The 17,057-nt window shown below is 56.6% G+C and overlaps 1 protein-coding gene across 1 annotated transcript in view; it reads left to right on the forward strand.

The window, feature by feature from the left end:
- stard3 (StAR-related lipid transfer (START) domain containing 3) overlaps positions 1-17,057 on the forward strand; it is a 55,841-nt gene that overhangs the window by 36,457 nt on the left and 2,327 nt on the right. The gene's annotated exons all lie outside the window — the stretch shown is intronic.

The following is a 17,057-nucleotide window of genomic DNA, read 5'->3' on the forward strand; positions in this document are numbered from 1 at the left end:
TGCGGGGGGTGGGGTAAATTGGAGAGCAAAGGACAGTGATTTGCCCACACTGTGCTGCCGGAAGATCCTCGACAGTCGACAGGACTGGAAGATCCCTCCGGCGACATCAACGGGAAGGTCTTGTCCAGGTTTCCTGAATCAGCTGGGTTTTTGGACTGGAGGAATCCCATGGTCACTTGTCCTGTAGACCTGATGTGGGCAGAATCTCAGTGCAGAGCTGAGTCAGTCGGTTGGTCAGCGTGGGACACAGTTTGGGTTTGTTTGACCACCTTTGCAGTGTATCCATGGCCCAGTGACCCTGCTGTGTCCTGCTCTGTGTTCACACTCCCAAAGCTCCGAGATTATGCGGTCATTGCTAATGTGTGTTTCTGCTTCAGGCATTCCTGCAGTGCCCTGCAGAGCTGGTATACCAGGAGGTCATTCTTCAACCCGAGAAACTGGTTATTTGGAACAGGACAGTTACTGTTTGCCAGGTATTCCTGTTATCTGTAATTGTACATCTCCTGGAAAAGGTTAATTCCACTGCAGAGATTCTGCTGAAAACAACTAATCCAAACTGACCTTTCGGAGACAATGGGAGTTGAGGGACACTGAGGACTGCAGCTTGCGATGCAGGTTCCTGGGGCCCTCCCTCGGGTCTCGGTTTGTTAAAACATATTTTTATTAGGTTTTCATTATTTTATACAAAATATAAATCAAAACAACGCCATTATCAACACCTTCAACCAACCCCAACTGACCAAAAACAGAACCCCCTCTAACCTTTAAACCCCCCCCCCCCCCCTCATTCCAATAGAAACCCCCCTTAACAGTGACCAGATCCTTAAAATGCAACATAAATGGTTGCCATCTCCGATAGAACTCGTCAATCGCTCCCGTCGGCGTCAACTTAACCTTCTCGAGATGTAAGAATGCCATTAAATCCCCCGGCCACACTGCGGCAATGATGGTGCTGACTGTCTCCACCTCGGCAGGAACCGTCTCTGGCCAATGAAGCAATAGCCAAAGTGACGGCATCACCCCCACATTCGACATCACCCCCCCCCCCCCAAATCCACCAACAGCCCCCTGCCCGGGATCACTCCCTGCCTGGCATCCCCCTGGGGTACAGTTCCACACACACTGACTCTCACTGGGATACAGTTCCACACACACCGACTCTCACTGGGGTACAGTTCCACACACACTGACTCTCACTGGGATACAGTTCCACACACACTGACTCTCACTGGGGTACGGTTCCACACACACTGACTCTCACTGGGATACAGTCCCACACACACTGACTCTCACTGGGATACAGTTCCACACACACTGACTCTCACTGGGGTACAGTTCCACACACACTGACTCTCAATGGGGTACAGTTCCACACACACTGACTCTCACTGGGATACAGTTCCACACACACTGACTCTCACTGGGATACAATTCCACACACACTGACTCTCACTGGGATACAGTTCCACACACACTGACTCTCACTGGGGTACAGTTCCATACACACTGACTCTCACTGGGATACAGTTCCACGCACACTGACTCTCACTGTGGTACAGTTCCACACACACTGACTCTCACTGGGATACAGTTCCACACACACTGACTCTCACTGGGATACAGTTCCACACACAGTGACTCTCACTGGGATACAGTTCCGCACACACTGACTCTCACTGGGATACAGTTCCACACACACTGACTCTCACTGGGGTACAGTTCCACATATACTGACTCTCACTGGGATACAGTTCCACACACTGACTCTCACTGGGATACAGTTCCACACACTGACTGTCACTGGGATACAGTTCCACACACACTGACTCTCACTGGGATACAGTTCCACACACACTGACCTCTCACTGGGATACAGTTCCACACACACTGACTCTCACTGGGATACAGTTCCACACACACTGACTCTCACTGGGGTACGGGTCCCACACACACTGACCCTCACTGGGGTACAGTTCCACACACACTGACTTTCACTGGGATACAGTTCCACACACACTGACTTTCACTGAGATACAGTTCCACACACACTGATCTCACTGGGATACAATTCCACACACACTGACTCTCACTGGGGTACAGTTCCACACACACTGACTCTCACTGGGATACAGTTCCACACATACTGACTCTCACTGGGGTCCCACACACACTGACTCTCACTGGGGTACGGGTCCCACACACACTGACTCTCACTGGGGTACGGGTACCACACACACTAACTCTCACTGGGATACAGTTCCACACACACTGACTCTCAATGGGGTACAGTTCCACACACACTGACTCTCACTGGGATACAGTTCCACACACACTGACTCTCACTGGGATACAGTTCCACACACACTGACTCTCACTGGGATACAGTTCCACACACACTGACTCTCACTGGGATACAGTTCCACACACACTGACTCTCACTGGGATACAGTTCCACACACACTGACTCTCACTGGGGTACGGGTCCCACACACACTGACTCTCACTGGGGTACAGCTCCACACACACTGACTCTCACTGGGATACAGTTCCACACATACTGACTCTCACTGGGGTACAGTTCCACACACTGACTCTCACTGGGGTACAGTTCCACACACACTGACTCTCACTGGGATACAGTTCCACACACACTGACTCTCACTGGGATACAGTTCCACACACACTGACTCTCACTGGGGGACAGTTCCACACACACTGACTCTCACTGGGATACAGTTCCACACACACTGACTCTCACTGGGATACAGTTCCACACACTGACTCTCACTGGGATACGGGTTCCACACACACTGACTCTCACTGGGGTACAGTTCCACACACACTGACTCTCACTGGGATACAGTTCCACACACACTGACTCTCACTGGGGTACGGGTACCACACACACTGACTCTCACTGGGGTACGGGTACCACACACACTGACTCTCACTGGGGTACGGTTCCCACACACACTGACTCTCACTGGGGTACAGGTCCCACACACACTGACTCTCACTGGGATACAGTTCCACACACACTGACTCTCACTGGGATACAGTTCCACACACACTGACTCTCACTGGGATACAGTTCCACACACACTGACTCTCACTGGGATACAGTTCCACACACACTGACTCTCACTGGGATACAGTTCCACACACACTGACTCTCACTGGGGTACGGGTCCCACACACACTGACCCTCACTGGGGTACAGTTCCACACACACTGACTTTCACTGGGATACAGTTCCACACACACTGACTTTCACTGAGATACAGTTCCACACACACTGATCTCACTGGGATACAATTCCACACACACTGACTCTCACTGGGGTACAGTTCCACACACACTGACTCTCACTGGGATACAGTTCCACACATACTGACTCTCACTGGGGTCCCACACACACTGACTCTCACTGGGGTACGGGTCCCACACACACTGACTCTCACTGGGGTACGGGTACCACACACACTAACTCTCACTGGGATACAGTTCCACACACACTGACTCTCAATGGGGTACAGTTCCACAAACACTGACTCTCACTGGGATACAGTTCCACAAACACTGACTCTCACTGGGATACAGTTCCACACACACTGACTCTCACTGTGGTACAGTTCCACACACACTGACTCTCACTGGGATACAGTTCCACACACAGACTCTCACTGGGAGACATTTCCACACACACTGACTCTCACTGGGATACAGTTCCACACACACTGACTCTCACTGGGATACAGTTCCACACACACTGACTCTCACTGGGATACAGTTCCACACACACTGACTCTCACTGGGATACAGTTCCACACACACTGACTCTCACTGGGATACAGTTCCACACACACTGACTCTCACTGGGGTACGGGTCCCACACACACTGACTCTCACTGGGGTACAGTTCCACACACACTGACTCTCACTGGGATACAGTTCCACACACACTGACTCTCACTGGGGTACGGGTCCCACACACACTGACTCTCACTGGGGTACGGTTCCCACACACACTGACTCTCACTGGGATACAGTTCCACACACACTGACTCTCACTGGGATACAGTTCCACACACTGACTCTCACTGGGATACGGGTTCCACACACACTGACTCTCACTGGGGTACAGTTCCACACACACTGACTCTCACTGGGATACAGTTCCACACACACTGACTCTCACTGGGGTACGGGTACCACACACACTGACTCTCACTGGGGTACGGTTCCCACACACATTGACTCTCACTGGGTACAGGTCCCACACACACTGACTCTCACTGGGATACAGTTCCACACACACTGACTCTCACTGGGGTAGGGGCTCCACACACACTGACTCTCACTGGGGTAGGGGTCCCACACACACTGACTCTCACTGGGGTACGGATTCCACACACACTGACTCTCGCTGGGATACAGTTCCACACACACTGACTCTCACTGGGATACAGTTCCACACACACTGACTCTCACTGGGGGACAGTTCCACGCACACTGACTCTCACTGGGGTACGGGTTCCACACACACTGACTTTCACTGGGGTACAGGTTCCACACACACTGACTCTCACTGCGGTACAGTTCCACACACACTCATTGTCTACAAAATTAAGAGAGGTATGGACAGGGTGGATAGCAACAAGCTTTTTCCAAGAGTGGGAGTGTCAATTACAAGGGGGTCACGATTTCAAGGTGAGAGGGGAAAAGTTTAAGGGAGATGTGCGTGGAAAGTTTTTTACGCAGAGGGTGGTGGGTGCCTGGAACGCTTTACCAGCGGAGGTGGTAGAGGCGGGCACGATAGCATCATTTAAGATGCATCTGGACAGATATATGAACTGGTGGGGAACAGAGGGAAGTAGTCCTTGGAAAATTGGCAACAGGTTTAGATAAAGGATCTGGATCGGCGCAGGCTGGGAGGGCCGTAGGGCCTGTTCCTGTGCTGTAATTTTCTTTGTTCTTTGACACTCACTGGGATACAGTTCCACACACACTGACTCTCACTGGGATACAGTTCCACACACACTGACTCTCACTGGGATACAGTTCCACACACACTGACTCTCACTGGGATACAGTTCCACACACACTGACTCTCACTGGGGTACAGTTCCACACACACTGACTCTCACTGGGGTACAGTTCCACACACACTGACTCTCACTGGGGTACAGTTCCACACACACTGACTCTCACTGGGATACAGTTCCACACACACTGACTCTCAATGGGATACAGTTCCACACACACTGACTCTCACTGGGATACAGTTCCACACACACTGACTCTCACTGGGATACAGTTCCACACACACTGACTCTCACTGGGATACAGTTCCACACACACTGACTCTCACTGGGATACAGTGCCACACATACTGACTCTCACTGGGATACAGTTCCACACACACTGACTCTCACTGGGGTACAGTTCCACACACACTGACTCTCACTGGGTTACAGTTCCACACACACTGACTCTCACTGGGATACAGTTCCACACACACTGACTCTCACTGGGATACAGTTCCACACACACTGACTCTCACTGGGATACAGTTCTGCACATACTGACTCTCACTGAGATACAGTTCCACACACACTGACTCTCACTGGGATACAGTTCCACACACACTGACCCTCACTGGGGTACAGTTCTGCACATACTGACTCTCACTGAGATACAGTTCCACACACACTGACTCTCACTGGGATACAGTTCCACACACACTGACTCTCACTGGGATACAGTTCCACACACACTGACTCTCACTGGGATACAGTGCCACACATACTGACTCTCACTGGGATACAGTTCCACACACACTGACTCTCACTGGGGTACAGTTCCACACACACTGACTCTCACTGGGTTACAGTTCCACACACACTGACTCTCACTGGGATACAGTTCCACACACACTGACTCTCACTGGGATACAGTTCCACACACACTGACTCTCACTGGGATACAGTTCCACACACACTGACTCTCACTGGGATACAGTTCTGCACATACTGACTCTCACTGAGATACAGTTCCACACACACTGACTCTCACTGGGATACAGTTCCACACACACTGACCCTCACTGGGGTACAGTTCTGCACATACTGACTCTCACTGAGATACAGTTCCACACACACTGACTCTCACTGGGATACAGTTCCACACACACTGACTCTCACTGGGATACAGTTCCACACACACTGACTCTCACTGGGGTACAGTTCCACACACACTGACTCTCACTGGGATACAGTTACACACACACTGACTCTCACTGGGATACAGTTCCACACACACTGACTCTCACTGGGATACAGTTCCACACACACTGACTCTCACTGGGATACAGTTCCACACACACTGACTCTCACTGGGATACAGTCGCTCACACACTGACTCTCACTGGGATACAGTTCTGCACATACTGACTCTCACTGAGATACAGTTCCACACACACTGACTCTCACTGGGATACAGTGCCACACACACTGACTCTCACTGGGATACAGTTCTGCACATACTGACTCTCACTGAGATACAGTTCCACACACACTGACTCTCACTGGGGTACAGTTCCACACACACTGACTCTCACTGGGATACAGTTCCACACACACTGACTCTCACTGGGGTACAGTTCCACACACACTGACTCTCACTGGGGTACAGTTCCACACACACTGACTCTCACTGGGATACAGTTCCACACACACTGACCCTCACTGGGGTACAGTTCCACACACACTGACTCTCACTGGGATACAGTTCCACACACACTGACCCTCACTGGGGTACAGTTCTGCACATACTGACTCTCACTGAGATACAGTTCCACACACACTGACTCTCACTGGGATACAGTTCCACACACACTGACTCTCACTGGGATACAGTTCCACACACACTGACTCTCACTGGGGTACAGTTCCACACACACTGACTCTCACTGGGATACAGTTACACACACACTGACTCTCACTGGGATACAGTTCCACACACACTGACTCTCACTGGGATACAGTTCCACACACACTGACTCTCACTGGGATACAGTTCCACACACACTGACTCTCACTGGGATACAGTGCCACACACACTGACTCTCACTGGGATACAGTTCCACACACACTGACTCTCACTGGGATACAGTTCCACACACACTGACTCTCACTGGGATACAGTTACACACACACTGACTCTCACTGGGGTACAGTTCCACACGCACTGACTCTCACTGGGATACAGTGCCACAGTGGCGAAAAGTTGCTTGCGTGTTGCCGCGCTATTAAGGTCTGAAATGAAGTTCATCAGAGCCTCTAAATATTGTGTTTACTGATGTTTTTCGTTCAGTCTGGCTACTGTCTCAATTAACAGGATTTGGGATAAAGAGTTGACATTGAGTCCAATAGCTGTGACTCTGGAACTGTTTTTCAGATTCTCCAGCGGGTCGATGACAACACTCTCATCACTTACGACGTGTCAGCTGGAGCAGCTGGAGGCGTTGTTTCTCCCAGGTCAGTGTCACAGAAATTGTTATGTCGTGTTTGTGACAAATGTTTTCTGATTGCACAGCATTAGTTCCATTTGGATAATGAAGCTGTCGGTATCTGCATGAAGCAAGCCCAGGGTGACGGACAGCTTTGGGTTGGAAGTGGGAATTTACACCACAAAACTGCCAGGCACTGACTATCTTCACCGTGCTCCAGTGAGAGGGAATCTAACCATCTCCCTGTGACATTCAACAGCTTCATTATCACTAAATTCCCCACTATTAACATCCTGGGGGCTGCCATAGAGCAGAAACTGAACTGGATGAGCCACATAAATACTGTGGGTACAAGTGCAGCTCAGAGGTGGGGTCTGCAGTGAGTAACCCAAAGCCTGCCCACCATCGTCAAGCCACAAGTCAGGAGCGTGATGAAACCCTCTCCCCTTGTGTGGATGAGTGCAGCTCCCACACTCTGGAAGCTCAGTTTTATCCGGGGAAGCAATCCACTCGATCAGGAGTCCAACCACCATTAACGTCCAAATCCATGTTCTCCACACTGACACAAAGTGGCAGCAGTATGTACCAGTGTGCAACAGTGTGTACCAGTGTGTACCAGCGTGTGCCAGCGTGTAGTGTGTACCAGTGTGCAGCAGTGTGCAGCAGTGTGAATCAGTGTGTACCAGTGTGTACCAGTGTGCAGCAGTGTGTACCAGCATGTGCCAGTGTGCAGCAGTGTGAATCAGTGTGTACCAGTGTGCAGCAGTGTGTACCAGCATGTGCCAGTGTGCAGCAATGTGTACCAGCGTGTAGTGTGTACCAGTGTGCAGCAATGTGTACCAGCGTGTAGTGTGTACCAGTGTGCAGCAGCGTATGCCAGCGTGTAGTGTGTACCAGTGTGTACCAGTGTGTACCAGTGTGCAGCAATGTGTACCAGCGTGTAGTGTGTACCAGTGTGTACCAGTGTGTACCAGTGTGCAGCAATGTGTACCAGCGTGTAGTGTGTACCAGTGTGCAGCAGCGTATGCCAGCGTGTAGTGTGTACCAATGTGTACGAGCTGCACCTTTTCACAGGGCTCCTTTGACAGCACCTTACAAACCTGTGACTTCTACCACCTGGAGGAACAAGGACAGCAGATGCTTGGGAACACCCACATCTGCAACCTTCTACACGTCATATACCAACCTGTCCAGGATGTCTACAGACCCGGCCCCCTCACCCGGCACCGCACACCCGGCCCCCTCACCCGGCACCGCACACCCGGCCCCCCACACCCGGCCCCCTCACCCGGCACCGCACACCCGGCCCCCCACACCCGGCCCCCCACCCCGGCACCGCACACCCGGCCCCCCACACCCGGACCCCCACACCCGGCCCCCCACACCCGGCACCGCACGCCCGGCCCCACACACCCGGCCCCCTCACCCGGCACCACACACCGGCCCCCCACACCGGCACCGCACACCCGGCCCCCCACACCCAGCCCCCCACACCCGGCCCCCCTCACCCGCCCCCCACACCCGGCACCGCACACCCGGCCCCCACACCCGGCACCGCACACCCGGCCCCCCACACCCGGCCCCCCACACCCGGCCCCCCCCACACCCGGCCCCCCCCCCCCCCACCCGGCCCCACCGGCCCCCACACCCGCCCCACACCCGGCCCCCCACACCCGGCCCCCCACACCGGCCCCCCACACCCGGCCCCCCACACCCGGCACCGCACACCCGGCCCCACACCCGGCACCGCACACCCGGCCCCCCACACCCGGCCCCCCACACCCGGCCCCCCACACCCGGCCCCCCACACACCCGGCCCCCTCACCCGGCACCGCACACCCGGCCCCCCACACCCGGCACCGCACACCCGGCCCCACACCCGGCCCCACACACCCGGCCCCCCACACCCGGCCCCCCACACCCGCACCGCACACCCGGCCCCCCACCCCAGCCCCCCACACCGGCCCCCCACACCCGGCCCCCCCCCCGGCCCCCCACACCCGGCCCCCCACACCCGGCACCGCACACCCGGCCCCCCACACCCGGCCCCTCACACCCGGCACCGCACACCCGCCCCCCACACCCGGCCCCCCACACCCGGCCCCCACACCCGGCCCCCACACCGGCACCGCACCACCCGCCCCCCACACCCGGCCCCACACCCGGCCCCACACACCGGCCCCCACACCGGCCCCCACACCCGCACCGCACACCGGCACCGCACACCCGGCACCGCACACCCGGCCCCCCACACCCGGCCCCACACACCTGGCCCCCCACACACCGTACCCCACACAGACCCGGCCCCGCACACCCGGCGCCCCCCACTCCCGGCCCCCCACACACCCGGCCCCCCACACACCGGCCCCCCACACACCGGCACACACACCGGCCCCCCACACACCCGGCCCCCCACACACCTGGCCCCACACAACGGCCCCCACACACCAGCCCCCACACCCAGCCCCACACACCCGGCCCCCCACACCCGGCCCTCACACCCGGCACCGCACACCCGGCCCCCACACCGGCCCCCACACCCGGCCCCCCACACCCCCCCACACCCGGCCCCGCACCCCGGCCCCCCACACCCGGCCCCCCACCCGGCCCCCCACACCCGCCCCCACACCCGGCCCCCCACACCCGGCACCGCACACCCGGCACCGCACACCCGGCACCGCACACCCGGCCCCCCACACCCGGCCCCACACACCTGGCCCCCCACACCGTACCCCACACAGACCCGGCCCCGCACACCCGGCGCCCCCCACTCCCGGCCCCCCACCACCCGGCCCCCCACACACCCGGCCCCCCACACACCCGGCCCCCCACACACCCGGCCCCCCACACACCCGGCCCCCCACACACCTGGCCCCCACACACCCGGCCCCCCACACACCCAGCCCCCCACACCCAGCCCCACACACACCCGGCCCCCCACACACCCGGCCCCCCACACCCAGCCCCCCACACCCAGCCCCACACAGGTCTTGCCCACGCAGGTACACAGATACGCCCAGACATAGGCAGATATGCATGGACATCTCATACACTCACAATCTCGCTCTTATTCTGATTTCCTCTGCTGAAGTTCTGGCGGTGGGTCTGGCCGTCTGGCGCTCTGTGTCTGGCCGTCTGGGTCTGGCCGTCTGGGTCTGGCCGTCTGGGTCTGGCCGCCTGGGACTGGCCGTCTGGGTCTGGCCGCCTGGGACTGGCCGCCTGGGTCTGGCCGCCTGGGACTGGCCGTCTGTGTCTGGCCGTCTGGGTCTGGCCGTCTGGGTCTGGCCGTCTCGGTCTGACCGTCTGGGACTGGCCGTCTGGGTCTGACCGTCTGGGTCTGCCCGCCTGGGTCTGGCCGTCTGGCGCTCTGTGTCTGACCGTCTGGGTCTGACCGTCTGGGTCTGACCGTCTGGGTCTGACCGTCTGTGTCTGACCGTCTGGGTCTGCCCGTCTGGGTCTGGCCGCCTGGGTCTGGCCGCCTGGGACTGGCCGCCTGGGACTGACCGTCTGTGTCTGACCGTCTGGGACTGGCCGCCTGGGTCTGGCCGCCTGGGTCTGGCCGCCTGGGACTGGCCGCCTGGGACTGGCCGCCTGGGTCTGGCCGCCTGGGTCTGGCCGCCTGGGTCTGACCGCCTGGGACTGGCCGTCTGGGTCTGACCGTCTGGGTCTGGCCGCCTGGGACTGACCGTCTGGGTCTGGCCGCCTGGGACTGGCCGTCTGGGTCTGGCCGCCTGGGTCTGACCGCCTGGGACTGGCCGCCTGGGTCTGGCCGCCTGGGACTGGCCGCCTGGGTCTGACCGCCTGGGACTGGCCGCCTGGGTCTGGCCGCCTGGGACTGGCCGCCTGGGTCTGGCCGCCTGGGTCTGGCCGCCTGGGTCTGACCGCCTGGGACTGGCCGTCTGGGTCTGACCGTCTGGGTCTGGCCGCCTGGGACTGACCGTCTGGGTCTGGCCGCCTGGGACTGGCCGTCTGGGTCTGACCGTCTGGGTCTGGCCGCCTGGGACTGGCCGCCTGGGACTGGCCGCCTGAGACTGGCCGTCTGGGTCTGGCCGCCTGGGTCTGACCGCCTGGGACTGGCCGCCTGGGTCTGACCGCCTGGGACTGGCCGCCTGGGTCTGACCGCCTGGGACTGGCCGCCTGGGTCTGGCCGACTGGGACTGGCCGCCTGGGTCTGACCGCCTGGGTCTGGCCGCCTGGGTCTGGCCGCCTGGGTCTGGCCGCCTGGGTCTGACCGCCTGGGACTGGCCGCCTGGGTCTGGCCGCCTGGGACTGGCCGCCTGAGACTGGCCGTCTGGGTCTGGCCGCCTGGGTCTGACCGCCTGGGACTGGCCGCCTGGGTCTGACCGCCTGGGACTGGCCGCCTGGGTCTGTCCGCCTGGGACTGGCCGCCTGAGACTGGCCGCCTGGGTCTGTCCGCCTGGGACTGGCCGCCTGGGACTGGCCGCCTGGGTCTGGCCGCCTGGGTCTGGCTGCCTGGGTCTGGCCACCTGGGTCTGATATTGCAGCAAAGGTAACATCCCCCTTCCCCAAAATCAGCACATGCACAGAATCTCCATGGGGGGGGGGGGTCACCCTAAAGCAGTCAGAAGCAGAGATTGTGACTGATTTCTGTTCCCTGTCCTTGCCCAGGGATCCTCCAGACATGCCAGGATGTTGTCTGCACTTCCGGCCCACATGCTGCATTAGCCCCGAGCAGCGGATCACACACCTTTCAAAGGGATCGGCTCCCTGGTTCCTTGTTTCCATGTTATGTTGCCTCCTCACAGCACCACAGTCCTGGGCTTCCCCACCATTTCCAAAAAACAAAGACAGGAATGAGCAGGAGGAGAAGGCCCCTCCAGCCTGCCCTGCCAGTCAGTAAGATTACAGCTAATTGATTCTACCCGGGGCTGAGGCATGACGTCTCTAATTCCGGAAAGCCAATGCTGGAGCAGTTTGGTGTGAGTAATGGTGATGATCAATTTACAGGGACTTTGTGAATGTGCGTCGTATAGAGAGGAAGAAGGACATGTACATTTCTTCAGGAGTGTCAACCACTCATGACGCCAAACCACCACACAGGAAATATGTCAGGTATGATGCACCTTATTAAATCCCAGGGCAATAGGCGTTGTCAACTGAAGGTGGGAACAAGAACCTTAATACTCGGTCACACACTGAGGGACAGGCAGATACAGAGACAGTGCCGTACACAGTGAGGGGGATACAGACACAGTGCTGTCCACAGTGAGGGAGATACAGAGACAGTGCTGTACACAGTGAGGGAGATACAGAGACAGTGCTGTACACAGTGAGGGGGATACAGACACAGTGCTGTCCACAGTGAGGGAGATACAGAGACAGTGCTGTACACAGTGAGGGGGATACAGAGACAGTGCTGTACACAGTGAGGGAGATACAGAGACAGTGCCGTACACAGTGGGGAATACAGAGACAGTGCTGTACACAGTGAGGGGGATACAGAGACAGTGCTGTACACAGTGAGGGAGATACAGAGACAGTGCTGTACACAGTGAGGGGGATACAGAGACAGTGCTGTACACAGTGAGGGAGATACAGAGACAGTGCCGTACACAGTGGGGAATACAGAGACAGTGCTGTACACAGTGAGGGGGATACAGAGACAGTGCTGTACACAGTGAGGGGGATACAGACACAGTGCTGTACACAGTGAGGGGGATACAGACACAGTGCTGTACACAGTGAGGGGGATACAGAGACAGTGCTGTACACAGTGAGGGGGATACAGACACAGTGCCGTACACAGTGAGGGGGATACAGACACAGTGCTGCACACAGTGAGGGGGATACAGAGACAGTGCTGTACACAGTGAGGGGAATACAGAGACAGTGCTGTACACAGTGAGGGGGATACAGACACAGTGCTGTCCACAGTGAGGGAGATACAGACACAGTGCTGTCCACAGTGAGGGAGATACAGAGACAGTGCCGTACACAGTGAAGGGGATACAGAGACAGTGCTGTCCACAGTGAGGGAGATACAGACACAGTGCTGTCCACAGTGAGGGAGATACAGAGACAGTGCCGTACACAGTGAGGGGGGTACAGAGACCGTGCTGTACACAGTGAGGGAGATACAGAGACAGTGCTGTACACAGTGAGGGAGATACAGAGACAGTGCTGTCCACAGTGAGGGAGATACAGAGACAGTGCCGTACACAGTGAAGGGGATACAGAGACAGTGCTGTCCACAGTGAGGGAGATACAGAGACAGTGCCGTACACAGTGAAGGGGATACAGAGACAGTGCTGTCCACAGTGAGGGAGATACAGAGACAGTGCCGTACACAGTGAGGGGGGTACAGAGACAGTGCTGTACACAGTGAGGGTGATACAGACACAGTGCTGTCCACAGTGAGGGAGATACAGACACAGTGCTGTCCACAGTGAGGGAGATACAGAGACAGTGCCGTACACAGTGAGGGGGGTACAGAGACAGTGCTGTACACAGTGAGGGAGATACAGAGACAGTGCTGTACACAGTGAGGGGGGTACAGAGACACTGCTGTACACAGTGAGGGGGATACAGAGACAGTGCTGTACACAGTGAGGGGGATACAGAGACAGTGCTGTACACAGTGAGGGAGATACAGAGACAGTGCTGTACACAGTGAGGGGGATACAGAGACAGTGCTGTACACAGTGAGGGTGATACAGAGACCGTGCTGTACACAGTGAGGGAGATACAGAGACAGTGCTGTACACAGTGAGGGAGATACAGAGACAGTGCTGTACACAGTGAGGGGGGTACAGAGACAGTGCCGTACACAGTGAGGGGGATACAGAGACAGTGCTGTACACAGTGAGGGGGATACAGAGACAGTGCTGTACACAGTGAGGGGGGTACAGAGACAGTGCCGTACACAGTGAGGGAGATACAGAGACAGTGCTGTACACAGTGAGGGAGATACAGAGACAGTGCTGTACACAGTGAGGGGGGCACAGAGACAGTGCTGTACACAGTGAGGGGGGCACAGAGACAGTGCTGTACACAGTGAGGGGGGCACAGAGACAGTGCTGTACACAGTGAGGGGGATACAGAGACAGTGCTGTACACAGTGAGGGAGATACAGAGACAGTGCTGTACACAGTGAGGGGGATACAGAGACAGTGCTGTACACAGTGAGGGGGATACAGAGACAGTGCTGTACACAGTGAGGGGATACAGAGACAGTGCTGTACACAGTGAGGGAGATACAGAGACAGTGCTGTACACAGTGAGGGGGATACAGAGACAGTGCTGTACACAGTGAGGGGGATACAGAGACAGTGCTGTACACAGTGAGGGGGATACAGAGACAGTGCCGTACACAGTGAGGGAGATACAGAGACAGTGCCGTACACAGTGAGGGGGATACAGAGACAGTGCCGTACACAGTGAGGGGGATACAGAGACAGTGCCGTACACAGTGAGGGGGATACAGAGACAGTGCCGTACACAGTGAGGGGGATACAGAGACAGTGCTGTACACAGTGAGGGGGATACAGAGACAGTGCTGTACACAGTGAGGGGGATACAGAGACAGTGCTGTACACAGTGAGGGAGATACAGAGCAGTGCTGTACACAGGGCGATACAGAGACAGTGCCGTACACAGTGAGGGGGTACAGAGACAGTGCCGTACACAGTGAGGGGGATACAGAGACAGTGCTGTACACAGTGAGGGGGATACAGAGACAGTCCTGTACACAGTGAGGGAGATACAGAGACAGTGCTGTACACAGTGAGGGAGATACAGAGACAGTGCTGTACACAGTGAGGGGGATACAGAGACAGTGCTGTACACAGTGAGGGGGATACAGAGACAGTGCTGTACACAGTGAGGGGGATACAGAGACAGTGCCGTACACAGTGGGGAATACAGAGACAGTGCTGTACACAGTGAGGGGAATACAGAGACAGTGCTGTACACAGTGAGGGGGATACAGAGACAGTGCCGTACACAGTGAGGGGGATACAGAGTCAGTGCCGTACACAGTGAGGGGGATACAGAGTCAGTGCCGTACACAGTGGGGAATACAGAGACAGTGCTGTACACAGTGAGGGGGATACAGAGACAGTGCTGTACACAGTGAGGGAGATACAGAGACAGTGCTGTACACAGTGAGGGGGATACAGAGACAGTGCTGTACACAGTGAGGGAGATACAGAGTCAGTGCTGTACACAGTGAGGGGGATACAGAGGCAGTGCCGTACACAGTGGGGAATACAGAGACAGTGCTGTACACAGTGAAGGGGATACAGAGACAGTGCTGTACACAGTGAGGGGGATACAGAGACAGTGCTGTACACAGTGAGGGGGATACAGAGACAGTGCTGTACACAGTGAGGGGGGCACAGAGACAGTGCTGTACACAGTGAGGGGGATACAGAGACAGTGCTGTACACAGTGAGGGAGATACAGAGACAGTGCTGTACACAGTGAGGGGGATACAGAGACAGTGCTGTACACAGTGAGGGGGATACAGAGACAGTGCCGTACACAGTGAGGGGGATACAGAGACAGTGCTGTACACAGTGAGGGGGATACAGAGACAGTGCCGTACACAGTGAGGGGGATACAGAGACAGTGCTGTACACAGTGAGGGGGATACAGAGACAGTGCCGTACACAGTGGGGAATACAGAGACAGTGCTGTACACAGTGAGGGGGATACAGAGACAGTGCTGTACACAGTGAGGGGGATACAGAGACAGTGCCGTACACAGTGAGGGGGATACAGAGACAGTGCCGTACACAGTGAGGGGGGTACAGAGACAGTGCTGTACACAGTGAGGGGGATACAGAGACAGTCCTGTACACAGTGAGGGGGATACAGAGACAGTGCCGTACACAGTGAGGGGGATACAGAGACAGTGCTGTACACAGTGAGGGGGATACAGAGACAGTGCTGTACACAGTGAGGGGGATACAGAGACAGTGCTGTACACAGTGAGGGGGATACAGAGACAGTGCTGTACACAGTGAGGGGGATACAGAGTCAGTGCTGTACACAGTGAGGGGGATACAGAGACAGTGCTGTACACAGTGAGGGAGATACAGAGACAGTGCTGTACACAGGGCGATACAGAGACAGTGCCGTACACAGTGAGGGGGATACAGAGACAGTGCTGTACACAGTGAGGGGGATACAGAGACAGTGCTGTACACAGTGAGGGGGATACAGAGACAGTGCTGTACACAGTGAGGGGGATACAGAGACAGTGCTGTACACAGTGGGGAATACAGAGACAGTGCCGTACACAGTGAGGGGGATACAGAGACAGTGCTGTACACAGTGAGGGGGATACAGAGACAGTGCTGTACACAGTGAGGGGGATACAGAGACAGTGCTGTACACAGTGAGGGGGATACAGAGACAGTGCTGTACACAGTGAGGGGGATACAGAGACAGTGCCGTACACAGTGGGGAATACAGAGACAGTGCTGTACACAGTGAGGGGGATACAGAGACAGTGCTGTACACAGTGAGGGAGATACAGAGACAGTGCTGTACACAGTGAGGGGGATACAGAGACAGTGCTGTA

This window comes from Scyliorhinus canicula, chromosome 19 (genome assembly GCF_902713615.1).
Source record: "Scyliorhinus canicula chromosome 19, sScyCan1.1, whole genome shotgun sequence".
Taxonomy (NCBI): Eukaryota; Metazoa; Chordata; class Chondrichthyes; order Carcharhiniformes; family Scyliorhinidae; genus Scyliorhinus; species Scyliorhinus canicula.